At 25.8% G+C, this 15,706-nt stretch overlaps 1 protein-coding gene across 1 annotated transcript in view; it reads right to left on the reverse strand.

Moving 5' to 3' along the window:
• The window catches only part of 5-HT2B (5-hydroxytryptamine receptor 2B), a 44,029-nt gene extending 34,787 nt beyond the window's left edge, over nt 1–9,242 (reverse strand). Inside the window, exon 1 of the mRNA XM_035084036.1 lies at nt 9,165–9,242. The gene's annotated coding sequence lies outside the window, so the exon portion shown is untranslated. The remainder of the gene's footprint in view (nt 1–9,164) is intronic.
• Nucleotides 9,243–15,706: the final 6,464 nt, after the last annotated feature.

Here is a 15,706-nt window from a genome sequence, read left to right on the forward strand (position 1 = left end):
AAACCACGACGATTTGCAGTATAATCAATAACCAAGCTGGATAATGCTGTTTTTTTTTTGGAATACATCTTAATAATAAATGACTCAGGATTAATCTGTTTACGAGATAATTAAGTCAAGTGAGAGATTTTTTGAACACATCGGGGTAGATGAAAAATCTATTATTAAGGCTGTTGTGAATAATAATCCACAATTCACTCCAACAAATCATCCATTTAACTCATTTTTTTTTAGAATTGATTAATGTTAATATAATAAATTGATAGATATTTGATGCGTCATTTATTCTCCCTCGCGATAAATAATAGTTTTCTTTTGACATTAAATCAATTTTTTTCTTCATTTCTTTTTTATAGATTAAATTAACCTTTTTATAGTTGATGATTCATCAATAATCTATTTTGACAATTCTATTACTCTCACTGTTATTATTTCACAGTTGCAGATAGTGAAATATTATCAATATTTTTATGACCATTTTTGTTTATTATTTTTTGAACAAACAGGTCGAGTGGGAATTAAGCAACGTAAGTTATGTTAATGTTGAACCTTTTTTTAGTAAAGTAATAAAGACGCATTTGCGAATGAGAAAATGTGAACATTTAATTGTGTGTAGGTAAAAATAATTTCCTTGAAGTTAAAGGCTAAAGTTACGCATTTAATTAAAAAAATTTATCCAGACTTTAAACAAGTGTGAAACTTATTAAAATCATAATTTAAATTTCTTTTAGTTTATTTTGTTAATAAACTGTTTAATAAAAAAATCTAAATGATGGAGGACTAAAATTATACATTTCTACTTATAATAAATAAAAGTTAAAAAAAAAAATTCGTGGTAATTTTATGATGTTTTAATAATAATAAAAAAATAATTAGCACAAATAAATTCTGTAGGTAATTGATTAGATTTTTATTTTTTTATTTTTAAAAAAAAAGTGATTAATTCGAATAAAAAATATTTTATTATCTAATTAAGTAGATTGAAAAAAAAATTGTCATACTATCGCAATCGTAGTAATTTATAACTCAATTTAATCTTCTGATATTGAATAAAAATTTAATCATTATTAATTCCATAATACTTCAAAGCAAAAAAATTTTTTTATTTAAGTTGTAATAAAAATCAATAAAAAAATAGTAACTTTCAACTCCCATAGACGGAAAAAATATGCCACAAATAAAAGTCTTATTTTGGTCATAAAATAAATCATATCGATAAAAATCGATAATAAAGAAGAATAATATGATGGATAAAATGATTTAAAATTTTATATGCTTTTTTTTATAAACATCGTAGACGATTTCTAAGAATGAAAAATGCAGATAAAAGAATGAAGCATTGCCCTGAAGCCTTCACAACTTTTTTTCTTTCCACTCTCATGCTATTTCACGTGACCCACTACCACACACACCTTCTGACCTTCCGGCAACATCAAAGCTTTCAACTCGTGCCTGGTGGGAGAAAGCAAAGATAATCTAAGTGTTGAAATTGAACTCAGAAACAGGACAATATTTTTCATATGCTTATTAAATTTATATTTGTCATTTCACATTTTAATTGATCTTGTCATCTGTATAAAATAAATATAAAAATGACATTTTATTCGAGGAAATGATAAATTTTAAAATTAATCAACGAATGAATGAATAAATGATATACTAGTAAATAAAAAAAAAGTTACATTCAAATTAAAAAGATATTTGGTGTATTTTTGTTCTTTTAGTTTCATTTATATTACATTTTTTTCCAGTTTATTCGGTTCAGTGCAAATTCCACGAGTGTGATTGGATCCTAGAGGAATTGAATCCCGGAATATTTCACAAACAATCTGAGCTTTTGGTATTCAAAAGTAGTCACTTTAACAGGAAGTAAATTTAAACTTTGTAAAATGTATTATATTAACACAAGTTTAGAGTATTTAACACCAAGTGATTGATTGTTGTAACATTTTGTGCATCTACATTTACACTCTATTGAAAATAAATGTGCTTACGAATTTACTGAATTATCACCAAGGAAACCAAGTTTTATTATTTACTAATAAGAATAAAAATTATACACGATTAAATTTTTCTTTACATTGAAATCATTCGTGCTGTATACGTTTATATTTAAAATGTAATGAGAAGTAATGAGACTGCAAAAATTGTCAATAATAATTATGCAGTGTATTGTAAATTATTGATTCAAATATGCTTCATTATTACGATCACTATCATTGTAATTAATCACAGAAAAATTTACAAATAGGAATCAATAATTATTATCAAACGATAACAATAAATATATCATGTATAGTCTTGTGTTGATATTTAAAGAATACAATTTTTTTTTTTTTAATTTACAGTATTTTTAAATATACTTCTACCAACAGTATTTATTTGTAACAAATTTATTTACATTTCTTGCGAATATTTGCTGCAGAGAGTAATTTTTTCATCAACTAGAGAAAAAATATCTTACTTCATAAAAGATTATACTCTAGATAATAAAAATGGATAATAAAAAAATATGAGAAAATTTTTTGCTTTCATCGACTGCAGGAAGATTTAATTTTGTGAATAAATTTTTGCCAAACTCTGACGTGTTTATTATGTAGGACTTTGAAATATCTCCAGGATATTTGAAGATATACATTACTGTCAAATAGTTTGGAAGCACCGAGAATATTTAATTCATACTGCAGAATGGTTACTTGTTCAGAGAAATAATTTATGATTCATAATAGAACAATATTTAAACAACAGAATAAAACATCATTCTTTAAACAATATAGTTATGTAGAAATCATTTAAAAAAGTACTTTGAAAGTTTTTGATGCTAGTGTAGATTATTCGTAATGATTCTCAGTGAAGTGATATTGAAGATAGAAAAATCATGATAATACAATGAAATAAAAAAAGTATACGAAAAAATAAAAGACTCAGTTTCCTTATTTAATTTTTTTATGCAGTATTTCCTCTCACTGCTGTCATTTTATTGATTATTAAATTTCAGATTTAAATATTCAATTCATATAGTCAGGTCTAACAACCTGAATGATTTAATCTAATAATTTTTTTTGGAGCAGAAAAATTTGAAATGTTTGAAAAAAAATAAAAATTGTAGATGATGAAACAGATGATATCTTTCTAGTCAAAATTGATTAACTGAAAGAGTTTTTATAATTCTAGATTATATTAATATTCTTTTCTATTATATTTCAGTTCATCATGACCACGTGCTTCAATTATCATCTCTTCAATGAATAACAATACTCCTCAAACAAAAAAAAAAAAAAAAACAAAAGGTTTATTTTTATATTCACAAGAATTTCCTGAATCTATTTAATACCATTCATTATCAATCATCATTAAATGAAGAATAATCTGGTTATTTTTATCATTTATTTCATTTTTTTTTTTAGGAAATCTATAACATGTCTTGATGAACAATGTTCCATTGCAGTGAGTTACAAACAAGCAGAATAAAAAGAAGAAAAGTAATAAGTAGTTAAAGTAGGGTAAAGTTGTTATCACAAAAAATCGAACGAAAAGTCGTAAAAAGAGCAACGTGGCTACTTCTTCATCACCATCACGTGATGTTGTTGTATTGTCATATATTTATTATATAGAACAAATGCTAAATATTCTTTTAATATCATTTATTATCTAGAAAGCTAATAAATTGAATTATTTATCCATCATTATATCAATTTATGACTATTTAACTTAGTAATGAATCACTTCTAGATAAAAATCACTTTCGTTGATTTTCATCTAGATATAATTTTTGTCATTTATCAATTCATTAAGCAAATTATTTTTAATGAACAAAAATATTGATGAACAATTTTTAAATATATTTTAAATAAATTCATTATAATATTATTTAAATATATTTTTTTATTATCAATAAAATATTAACTATTTTTCAACATTTTCTAAGTCCAAGAAGTGAATGATATTTTTCTGAAGCTAAGCCTTACACGAAAGAAAAATACTTTTCCATGTCTTTTTGAGTCTTCGGAGAGAGTTGTGATATTATAAATTACAGTCTTCGAAGTGCTATCAAAGGATTACTGTAAAAGTTAGAAATAATCACAGGAGGGTTTTTATTTTTTTTCCAACTCCGAAAATATAATAAAATATTTCACCAAATAAAACACGATAGAAACAGGATAAAAATGATGGAATAATAAAGGGAAATTGTTAGAATAATCATAAATAATTGGAACAAGTTGAATAACAAAAAGGTCAATAAACTATAAGCATAACAAGTAATTGAATAATTTAACAAATGTTTGAACAGTTAATACAGTGGATTAATATAGAAAATACACCATCAAGGATACTCAGTCAGGATATGACCAGAAATATAATAATATCAGTTTAATATTAATTTATAATTTGACAGGTAAAACACTCTTGTTTTTATATCAATTGATAAATAATTTTTTTTCATGTTTTATTCATTGTTTATATTTTTTTCGATAATAAAACCCCTCGTATGCTCACTTATCATTCAAATTTGTTGAAGTGAAACCAGCTGCCACTCCATTCTGAATAAAATCATTGCAATTCTAAACTGCTATTATTTTTTTATTATTCCAAATGATTTTTCGATATTTTATCAATTTTGTTTATTGTAAAAAAGAAGTGAAAATTAACTAATGTAATATTTGAAAACCAGACGAAAGAAGTCTTTTCAATTAAATGATCAAGATAAATCATTTTGCCTAGAGAATAATGTTGTATGGTAGTTGAATTACTAATTTCAATTGTTTTCCACAAATAGTTGATTGTTTAATTCCATTTACGTTGAATATTGGGCGAGTTCGACAATTATTTATGTAAGAGTATTCAATAGTATACTACCTAATTTTATTCAGCCAATTTCAAAACCCACTAAACAACAAATACAAAACAACTAAAGAAAACAGTAATGAATTTTCAATTTATTGATCTGTTTATTGTCTGTTTACCGGAAACCAATTAATACTATTATCATATAATATTTGATTTATTGATAGTTTAGTATTGTCTTTCGTGTTTTTGAATTTTTTATGATACAATCAATTATTTAAAAATATTTTAATAATAAACAAAATTATTTACTTTTACATATTCATCAATTATTTTTTGCTCTACAGAATCTAAAGTTTAAATTTCGTCAATAATATTTTAGTTAAATCTACCTATGAAAATAAACTGACCAATTATCTTAATATATAAAATTTTTGTTATTACTCTAAAAAAAAAAATGATTTATCTCTGAATAACTGTTTATTCTATCATTCGAGAATTATAAAAAAATATTTATTTACCTGTGTATGTCACTGTTTAATAGCATTTCAGAATAAAAATCAGTACAATATTGACCACAGCTTGTTTATAACAATAACAATTTGTTATAAATAAAAGAAGTAATATTTAAAAATAAAGTAGTGTAAAAAGTACAATTAAACAATAATGAAGAGTTGTTGATTAAAATTTTCCAAAGTTTTATGCTGCAGTGGATTATGAAGATTGTTTGTTAGTTGAACAAAAAACAGAGCAATGGAGATGGATGATTGACGTTGAAATAACTCCAGACCAAGTATTTGAGTGAGAATTCTTGTTTAAAATTCAACCATGAGTTCACGATATTATTTATTTATTGTCAGATGCAAACATTTTGGCTAAATAATCTCGAGATAACTCCAATTTAACAAAATTGAAGATTCTTGGTAAACAAAAAAAAAGAAAAGATGTCTCTAAATAATCTCTTTCATGGGAAAAACAATTTTTATTTCTGCCAATAAAGCTTTGTATTCATTCGAAGAAAAAAATTTGTAAACCTCTTTCATGGTTAAATCGTCTGTGTTTTTGTGAATAAATGAAAAAAATTGATCCAACAGATGTAACTTTGTTATTCATATTCAGGGAATAAATATTTAAAAAAGGCACAAAACATCTGTAAAAAAAAAAGAAAGAAACACCATTTCAGCGTAATGATTTATCTCTCTAGAATCACGTACATTGGGTATCTACTTCGATGATGATGTAGAGAGGAAATAACAAGAACTTATTATTTTTCTACTAGGATAGATTTTTTAAATAGTTACATTGATTCATTCTGACAAAGCTGATACTGGTTGAATAAATATCTTGGACATGTATATAAAAAAAAACCCTTCAATGTACCTATTACTAATCATTACACAATCTTTACAAAAATTTTCCAATAATATAAATTCTTAACAAATTCCGATGACCAATAAGTCACAGCATTTCCAATGATTAAAAAAAATAATCACGTTCTAATAATAAAAAAAGTTAAAAAGATTTTTATTAATTATAAGACAACCAAGTATTGTTTTTAATAATCTCAAATCAATTGAACAAAATTAAATTTTTTTTGGACAAAATAAATTAATTAGAACAATAATACGTGTATTATGCATTTATTTAATGAGCATAAAAGTGCATAAAATTTAAAATAATGCTAATTATGTCATCATAATAATAAAATATCTAAGAAAACCTAGAAATTGAGGATTATATTTAAAATCATTGATAAAATGTACTAAGTAATAAAATATTTAAAATAAAACTTAAACCTTCGACACACATCTTCTGCTACCCAAATCTTCTCACGTCCTGACTGCTTTCCTTTCACTCCCACCTTTCATGCATTTAATAAAATCTTAAACATAAACTTAAGTAACAAACATTCTACTTCAACTCATAGCATCATTCCCCTGACTCATTCTCTATTCTTTGTATTAAGAAAAATATTTTATCATCACCCCTAAACTTTTTTTTATATTCTCATCTATCCTTCACTTAATAAATAAATAAAACTTGATAATTTTTTTTTTCTTCTAAAATTGCTGATTTATCAATAAACAATCACGTTTTTCGACACCACTGATTAAATTACAATATTTTAAAATTTTAAAAAAAATTAATTAACTATTTGATAATATTTATTGTATTGTGACGAATGTTTATTTATCATTCAACAATATTAATTACTTAATAAAAAATTTTAATGATCATAAAGCCAATTAGTACATACGAAGCCTTAGGAATAAAACTAAATTAATTTTAAATACCTGCAGATTTATTTTAGAAAAATTTTTTAAATCTTACACAAAGTAAGGTCATACATTTAAACTATCTAAATTAACAGATAAAATAATATCGTGTTTGTTTACGAAGACCATTTAACTAAACCTAAACAATCATTGTCCGACTGCACGTTGATTTTTATCACTGAAACCTTGGTGTGATCACGAAGAGTACATCTACCTTAAACAACGTCGAATATTCTCATTGAGCATGATAGTACACTTGTGATTATTGATATTTCGTTTCTATTTTTATCATCTATCCACACGATTGAACTTGAATAATTTCACCAGAACAATGTAATAATTTCAATAAGTGTTAGTACTTCAGTCATTCACACCAATCAATTGGTTAAAGAAAAAACAATTAAAAGACGTCGATGTGTGGAATAGGATTAACAAAAAAAAAGAGAAAAGTGAAAGCCAATGAAGAAAATGAAGTGGAGTTGTAAAGTTGAGATGACGTCCAGCAATGAATAATAAGTTCAATTTATGACTACTCTGTTTCTTTCGTTTGCTTTACTTCTCAGCCATTTTTTTCTCCATCTTATTCACTTCTATTGTTATATTTATTAATATCATGTTTTTAAATTAAACTCCTACACATCGAAATTAATGAAAGAAATATTGTGCTTTCCAATAAGCGAAACCTTTCGATATCTCAGATCGAATCTAGCCTGTGGAAGACAGCTTTTACGTGAACGGACTTGACGTAGAAAAAAAAAAATAAATCTTAAGGTAACTTGGCTAATGTAATTTTTTTATATTGGAAGAGAGTTTAATATCAAGTCTCATAATATTTAGCAGAGAGTTGGTTAAATTTGAGAGGAAGAAACTTCGTTAGTAGGAAATGTCCGTGGGTGGTCAGACAATAATGAAATTGAAAAATTTACAAGTAAGTGTTTTATTATAAAACCAATATTTCACATGCAATATTAACTGGATTTGCATTGGTGTGAACTTCATTTAGATTATACGAGAGTTGGATTATTCATTGAACTTTCGAGAGATTTAATAAAATTATTTGGTAAAATGGAGTGCGAAGGTGAAAATACCGTAAACAATATTAAAAATTAATGGCATTTGTTATCAATTGTTTTTTTCTTTTTTTTTTTACCTATTTGAAATGATGTTAAACATTTTAACACTACAATTATCACAGTTAATTTTGAATAATAAAAATAAAATCAAGGGATTGTGGAAAATTAAATATTTATAAATACTTGTGATGGAAGAAAATTGATTGAAAGAAGAGTTGAGAATTCTTAGAGTTAAAAATTATAGCAATAGTGACATTTATAAACGATAAAAAGTTGGTAATATTTATCAAGAAATGAAAAATGTTGTATAGCACTATTCGATTTTAAGCTGTACTTCATTTATAAGACATAAATTTTATGATTGAAATACTGTGATTTTCTGTTGCTTTTGATGTAAGAAATCTCAAAGAAAATTGCACGAGTTTTTAATTCATATTATTTTTTTAAATTGTAATAAGCATTATTTAAGTAATAGTATTTTAAAGCAATTAATATTTACAAAGACTAGAATATTAAAAGTTATTAAATTTGATCTCTTGAAATTAAGTACATTAAATAAAAGAATCATTCTATTATTTCTCTAAAAACGAAAAGAAAAAATGAATGAATTTTTTTAATAATAAATTTTTTCAATGAATTCATTTTTAATTAAATAAATATTTATTAATGGACCTTTTTTTCGTTTGGCATCCGATTGTGAAAAAATAACGATATGTATGTTGAGTAAATGTTTTGTTGAACGGAATATTTTTAATGAAAACTAGAGGGAAAAAACTTCAAAGTGTACATTTATAAATCACGAATTTGTTGGAGATGCTAACAAAAAAAATGCATCAATACTTTTTGATCATAAAATTGGCTAAAAATTTTTTTTTCATTCTTTATAATGCATAAAAATGTATAGAGCTGAGGTAATAAAAAAAAGGAGACTAGGATCGAAATAAATAATGAAAGTAATAAATAATAAAAATTTTTAAAGTATGTCAACGAACGTTGTAAAAGTGTTCCTAAGTTTGAGACATGAACTTACATTTTTTTTATTCGAATTTTCCCTTAATATTTTCACAACATAAACCAGCACGTGCTTCACCGCGTGACGCTTTCAGAGTCTCGAATGGAATGCGCGATGAATGACGGATAACGGTAAACTGAAGCTCGTCTTCAAACTACTAGCCCACTAGCCCTCATTGCCAACTCGCTTTTCTCCCTCTCCAACCCCTTCATACGTATATATATATATAACTGTATGTATATATGTATATACACTCTTTATATATATCTCAACCCCCAAGAACTTTCCCCCTACGCTTCTGTCACAAGAATCTAACATTTAGAAAGCGCAAGCGCCATTTTCGCCCGCCTACCTCAATCCGCAAACACCTGTCAAACAAGCCGGCTTTCGTTCTTCATTTTTATCCTCTTTCCTACTCGATTTTCTACCCTTTCCGCTTCTTTTTTTTCTGCTCTGCATTATCTGACAATGACACCAAGAAGCTCTTTAATAAAATCTTACTCAAAAGAATAGACATCAGATAATTGAATTTATTTTAAAATTCAGCTTTTTGTGGAATCAAAAGCAATGGTTTGGTTGAAGTCATGAGTTATTTATTATTTAGATTTCTGGAATTTTTAGCGCTTTTAATAATTTTTTAAGCTTTTAAATTGTAAAAAATGAAACAAAAATGTGTAATTAAAATAAAATTAATTTTTTTAATGACTTTTTTCTCAATTAATTTATAAAAAAAAAGCTCAGATGAATACAAGGCAAGTGCACATTATTTTCTATTGCTAAAAAATTATAAATAATTAATTTATATTAATTCTTTAAAAAATTTATAACATATAAATAAATTTTAAAAAAGCCTTTAATAATTATTTAATAAGTTAATTACCAGAATATACAAAAAATACTTTTTATATTAAATATGATGGATGGAAAAAAACAAAAAAATTAATAAAAATATAAATAATAAAAAATAAACTTTCATTGAAAGAATTACATATTTTTCCATTAACCAAACTTCGCTTGGAAGAACAAAAAATATTTTACTACATTTTAATAATTTATTCATCTTCTGGGTGGCATTTATTTAGTGGTCTTACCACCCTAGATTCAACTAAACAACAACCAAATTATTCTTAATTTCAATATCCATTCCAGTTATTTACCCAACAATTCATTTCTCGTTTCTAATTTATTTCCTGAACAACTACTGATATGCCAGTAATCATTAATGATATTTACCAAGCTCTTCATCAACATTAAAACTAAAATACCTATCATAAAAAATATTCTATTGATTATCATTTATCACGATCGTTATCACGACTCTCCCCCTTATTATTAGTAATTGTATCATTCAATTTTATTATTATTATATATGTATATATAAATTATGTAGTGCTTGAGGTCGTTTCTTGATGCCAGTACATTTACGAGGGAGTAAACGGTTAAAGATCAAATGGGACGTGTAGTCAGTCAGAGGGTAGAAAATGGGAGTATAAACCACACGCCATTACCTTACTCAACAGAACACTTCGTGTATATGTCAGAACATCTTCCTCTGCAAAACCATTTCCTTCTTGTTTCTATCTTTACTTCCTGAATACTGGATTTAGATTCTCTACGTGAAAAGATACTAATCTTACAATTAATTCCACTTGATGCACTCTTATACTTTGGAAAATGGATGATTTATTAATTATTTCCTATTTTATTAAAAGAAAACCTTTCTAAATGTCATTAAATAAAATTAATTAGTTTTCGTTTTAAATATCTATTAATGCTTTTTCAATTAAATTGCGGTTGGCCAATTATGAAACACAAACTTTTAAATTATTATATAATTTTATTGTGGATTTATAGTTGAATAAAATTCGTTAAAAAGAAATAGTTGGTTTTCTACGAATCGATGAATTGTTTCCGTTTGTAATGAATATATGAAAAAAGTTTTAATTAATAATGGATTCAATATAGGCTAATAAAATAGAAGAGAAAAAAATATTTAGCTATCAATAGGGATTAAATTCGACCTATCAAATCAAGCATATGCGAATATTGTAACGGCAAATTGAATAATTTTAATTAAATTTTTATGTTCTGAGTAAAGAACTTCACATTACTTGAATATTATTAATTAAAAAAATATCGAAACTTTATTCTGCCGGGAATTGTTTTTAAAATTGTAATTAGATTAATGTTGATATAAACAATTGATGTCTGAAGTAAGAGGCAAAAATGAATAGTCCACTTCATGATTAGTCGATTTGTATTAATAGTAATTACCATTTTGTGTAATAAGGAGAACAATTAGATGCTTTTGGCGTTGGTAATAATTTTACTCGTGGTTTGAGTTAATCTATTTTTCCTCTCTAGTATCGTTTCCGAATCGTACATATTTTCTTTATTTACCACAAAGTAATGTTAACTAGGAAACAGCTAAATATTACTATCATAAATACAATTGAAAATACTTGTTCACTTTTAAAATATGATTAAAGAGATATTAAAAATAAGATTTTATCGAGTTAAATGATGGTTTATTCCTGAGAAGCAAAACAGAAATTTGTTGAACAACTAAATGAGTTGTCACTCTCTCTTTATCTTCAGTATTTGGCTTAAAGTTGAGCGGTTCTCGAGGTACTAAATCTGTGTTACAAGTTCTCATAAGTGATTTAATTACAAACACACTGACTTCCGAATAATCGTAAACCAAACGGGGACCTGGGGGCTTGGAGATTGTGGGTCGATTTACTTCTTCCTCTAGAGTTTCTCTGTACATAGATTCGTATTATATATCTATATAGATTTAGTATAGATATAGATGTACAGATCTTCAGTATTTACTTCAGAGTTTCTCTCAACGATCCTTCGAGCTACAACTCCAATTAGTGATGGCTCGTAGACCACTTCGAAGTCGTGTCAGGACAAATTTCTTTGGTCTAGTGTTACTAAATATAATAACATTACCTATGATATTAAAGTGAAAAACAGAAATCTAATTGAAATTATTTCATCAATTATTTCTTCAGACTCCCATTACTTCTTTGTAATTTCATTTTATTTCAATTTTAAACTGAAGAAGCTCTAATAAAAATTCATTCAGGAACTTGTAATAGGTTCAAATAATGTAAAAATACTGGAAAAGCTTCTTCGAGAAATCATAAAAACCCTAGAAGAAAGTATTAATATTCTTTAAAATCATTCTTTATTTTTAAAATAATTTTTATGATATTTTTAACTTCCCAATATGAAGTTATCTTAATGAAATCAATTTTTAAAATTCATAATTTTATCGTATCTTTACGTTTTGAGACATTTAAAGGCATATTAGAAGGTTCAAAAATAAATGTATGTACGTACGTATAATTGTACGTACGGATAAACATTAATTATTAATATTGTTGAAAACTGAAGTTATCAACTAATGGGAAGTTCATCATCAAGGCTCAAAGTAAGCCCAGACCCATTTTTAAATATTAAAATCATTGATGGTTGTCAATTATTGATTAATTAACAATGATTAATTCTAACTTTGATCATTGCACTGTAATCTATTGATTTTATCTCTACCTAAGCCATTCTGAAATCAATTAAATAATCATCTCCAAGGAGATCAGCATAATCAAAGCTTTGTTAACACTATTGATGATTAAGAGTTCTTTGTTTAATCTTTTTTCATTTTTGATAAATTTTAATGATAAAACTATTATTTTTATATTAAAAGTAACTTCTCTATTTACAATTATGTCATTAACCATAACAGAATATATTTAAAAATCATCAAACGATTACTTGAGTGTCATTGTTGTGAACAAATATTCAATTCCACTTATAACCACAGCTAATTTTTTTTTTTTTTACTTTTTTTTCCGTTCTCTTGTGGTATGAAAAACCACAATTATGCTCTTTTTCACTTTTCATTTTAGAATTTTTTTTTAAGCCACAATTTATAGCGTCACAAAATGCTTATTCAGAGAATAAGTTAACATCAGTGCTATTTTAAAAAAATAAATGAGGTATTTTTTAAATAGAATTTACTTTTGATTAGCTTGACAATTTTTTTCCTGCTCTTGTTAATCTTGTTTTATAGGTGGCAGTAAAATAGCACTAATTATTACAAGGAATTTAATTATTATTAAAAAAAAAAAGAGTTTTTAACTTAATTTTAATAAAATTCTATAAAAAGCTTTGAAGTTCACCTTTTCTATTTTTCTCACTTGGAATAAAAAGTAAAATACTATTTCAACTATTTCATTGTTATTAATAAAATTTGAAAAGTATTTAAAATTAATTTAAACAACGACATGAAACAGGAATATCAATGAACTTGACATGAAATTATTTAAATATAATTAATCTAACTATTCTACCATATTTCTTATCCCATTTCAGTCAATTTTCTCAACGCGTTGATCTATCAACTGCTTCTAAGTTTTATGTAACGCTACAACTATCTCTTGAATCTCAAATTTGCATAATATGCCGCTTATATACTGATATTAAACTCCATATACTGACGCTTCTCTTATTCTTTAGGCAGCTCGTCGTAGTTTCGTCTTCGATGCTTTACCAAAGTCTTGCCAAGCAGTCGGTACAATGCGTCACATCAACTAAGATTGCATTGAATAAGATGAAACGTGTGATGATGTTCACACGAAGACACATTTTGTGGCTGTTCAGCTCTCTAAGGATTATGCTTTCTGAGACCAAAATGAGTGACAAAATAACACAATTAGCAAGTAATGAAGCATTGAAATGGAATTTTATGAACTAGATTAGTAATAAGTAATAAAAAATAATTTAAAAAATATTAATAAATTACGTAAAATAATAGCAAACAATTAAATTAACAAAAATCTCAATTTTTTAAAATGTCTGACTAAATACTGATTATACTACTGTATGAAAAAATAGTTTTTTGCTTCATTTTTTGTTTTAATTTCACTCATTAAAAAGAGAAATATTTTTGGATTTTTAGTTTTATGATTATCTAGTGGAAATACAAGAGCTTTTTTCACCAGCAAAACAAAAACTTTATTGTTATTTATAAATGTAGAATTATATTTTTAATAAAATTAACTTTTTTTAAATATTTGGTTAAATTAATACAGCTTTTAAATTTGATACTCATTGTTGTTCAATAATACTAGAAATTTTTTTATGATGTGCCATCCACCAGTTTACTACCTACACATTTTGTACTTCAATCCTACATGTCAGTGACGTGTAGGCTCAATGTGGGCTATATGTGGTTCATGTTACAAACAAGTTTCAAACTCTAAAGAGGTCAAGAGGTCAAGCCTAGAACTTTCTGCTTCTAATATTGATAATAATTTCTGAATTATGCTGATAATGATCTCATCGATTGTACAGAAATTTTCATAGTTATGAAATACACTAATCAGTCCGCTTAAAATTGGTTAAAACATTCCTGAAATATCTTTGGGGTTTAATAATCGATAGCTTGTGAATACTTTTAAAGAATCACGGAATGGAGTTTAACAGTGACACTTAAATATGATCAAATAGTTCACTAATTTTTCATTCGTTTCAATTAAAAACAATTAGACGAATTGATTTATTAATAATCAACTAAAAAAAAATATCTAGGGAATTAAATTAAAGAATAATTAATTGATAAATTCATCATAAAGATAAGAGGTGAAATTTTTTAATCAAATAAATTTCATTCATTAGACTAACTTTTGTTGACACATATTGCGGAATAATATTCAGTCAAATTCACAAAAAATATTTACCTGACCATGAAAGTGGATTGGAAAAATATCCATCATTTTAGTGTAAATTAAACTCATGTAGGATTACAGTCTCTCACTTTCAATCAATATTTGTTTCCAAACTTCAAATTATTTATAACAACAATAATGAATAAATAACAATTGATTAATCGATTATTTAAGTTAGAATTAGTCTAATCGTGAATTAATAAAATCCTAATGCATATGCAACTGGTCCATTATCTCCATTATGCATGTCTTACACTAATGCAAGATGATGCTTAAGCAAGATTATTCAGAATAATTCCACTCAAGCTTCATGAAATATAAACTTATCTACTTCAGCATATGTTCGATATTGAGTAAGATTCAATGATCAAATGATGTCTAAAATCATGAAACTGATCATTGAGTTTTTGATCAGCCTTCAAGCTTTCTCTAGAAGATTACTCATGCTTGAGATAACACCTAATCTTTGGTAGATCTTCCAACAAAGACTTTGGTTGTACGAGTATTTTATTATCTCCAATATATTTCTTTAAAATCAACTAGATGTATTGGTAGTTTCACCATCTCCTCGGTATCTGGTGATAAAAGATTTCATTCATATAAAAAGAAATTGAATCAGCTACATGATTCAACTAAGTCTAGGATAAATATATGTAAAACTGCAAGGTGTTAAGCTTTCAGTATACAACCAACAAACAGGCTGCGATATAAAAGAGAGGAATTATCTTGGAATTTTTACGTATGAGAATGTGACAGAACATACAGAATAAAATCCCATCAAGTGTAGATATAGTTCACCACAACCACTAGACTTTCCACTTC

The sequence above is a fragment of the Chelonus insularis genome, unplaced genomic scaffold (genome assembly GCF_013357705.1).
Source record: "Chelonus insularis isolate UGA/USDA-ARS -01 unplaced genomic scaffold, ASM1335770v1 contig_381_pilon, whole genome shotgun sequence".
Lineage (NCBI taxonomy): Eukaryota > Metazoa > Arthropoda > Insecta > Hymenoptera > Braconidae > Chelonus > Chelonus insularis.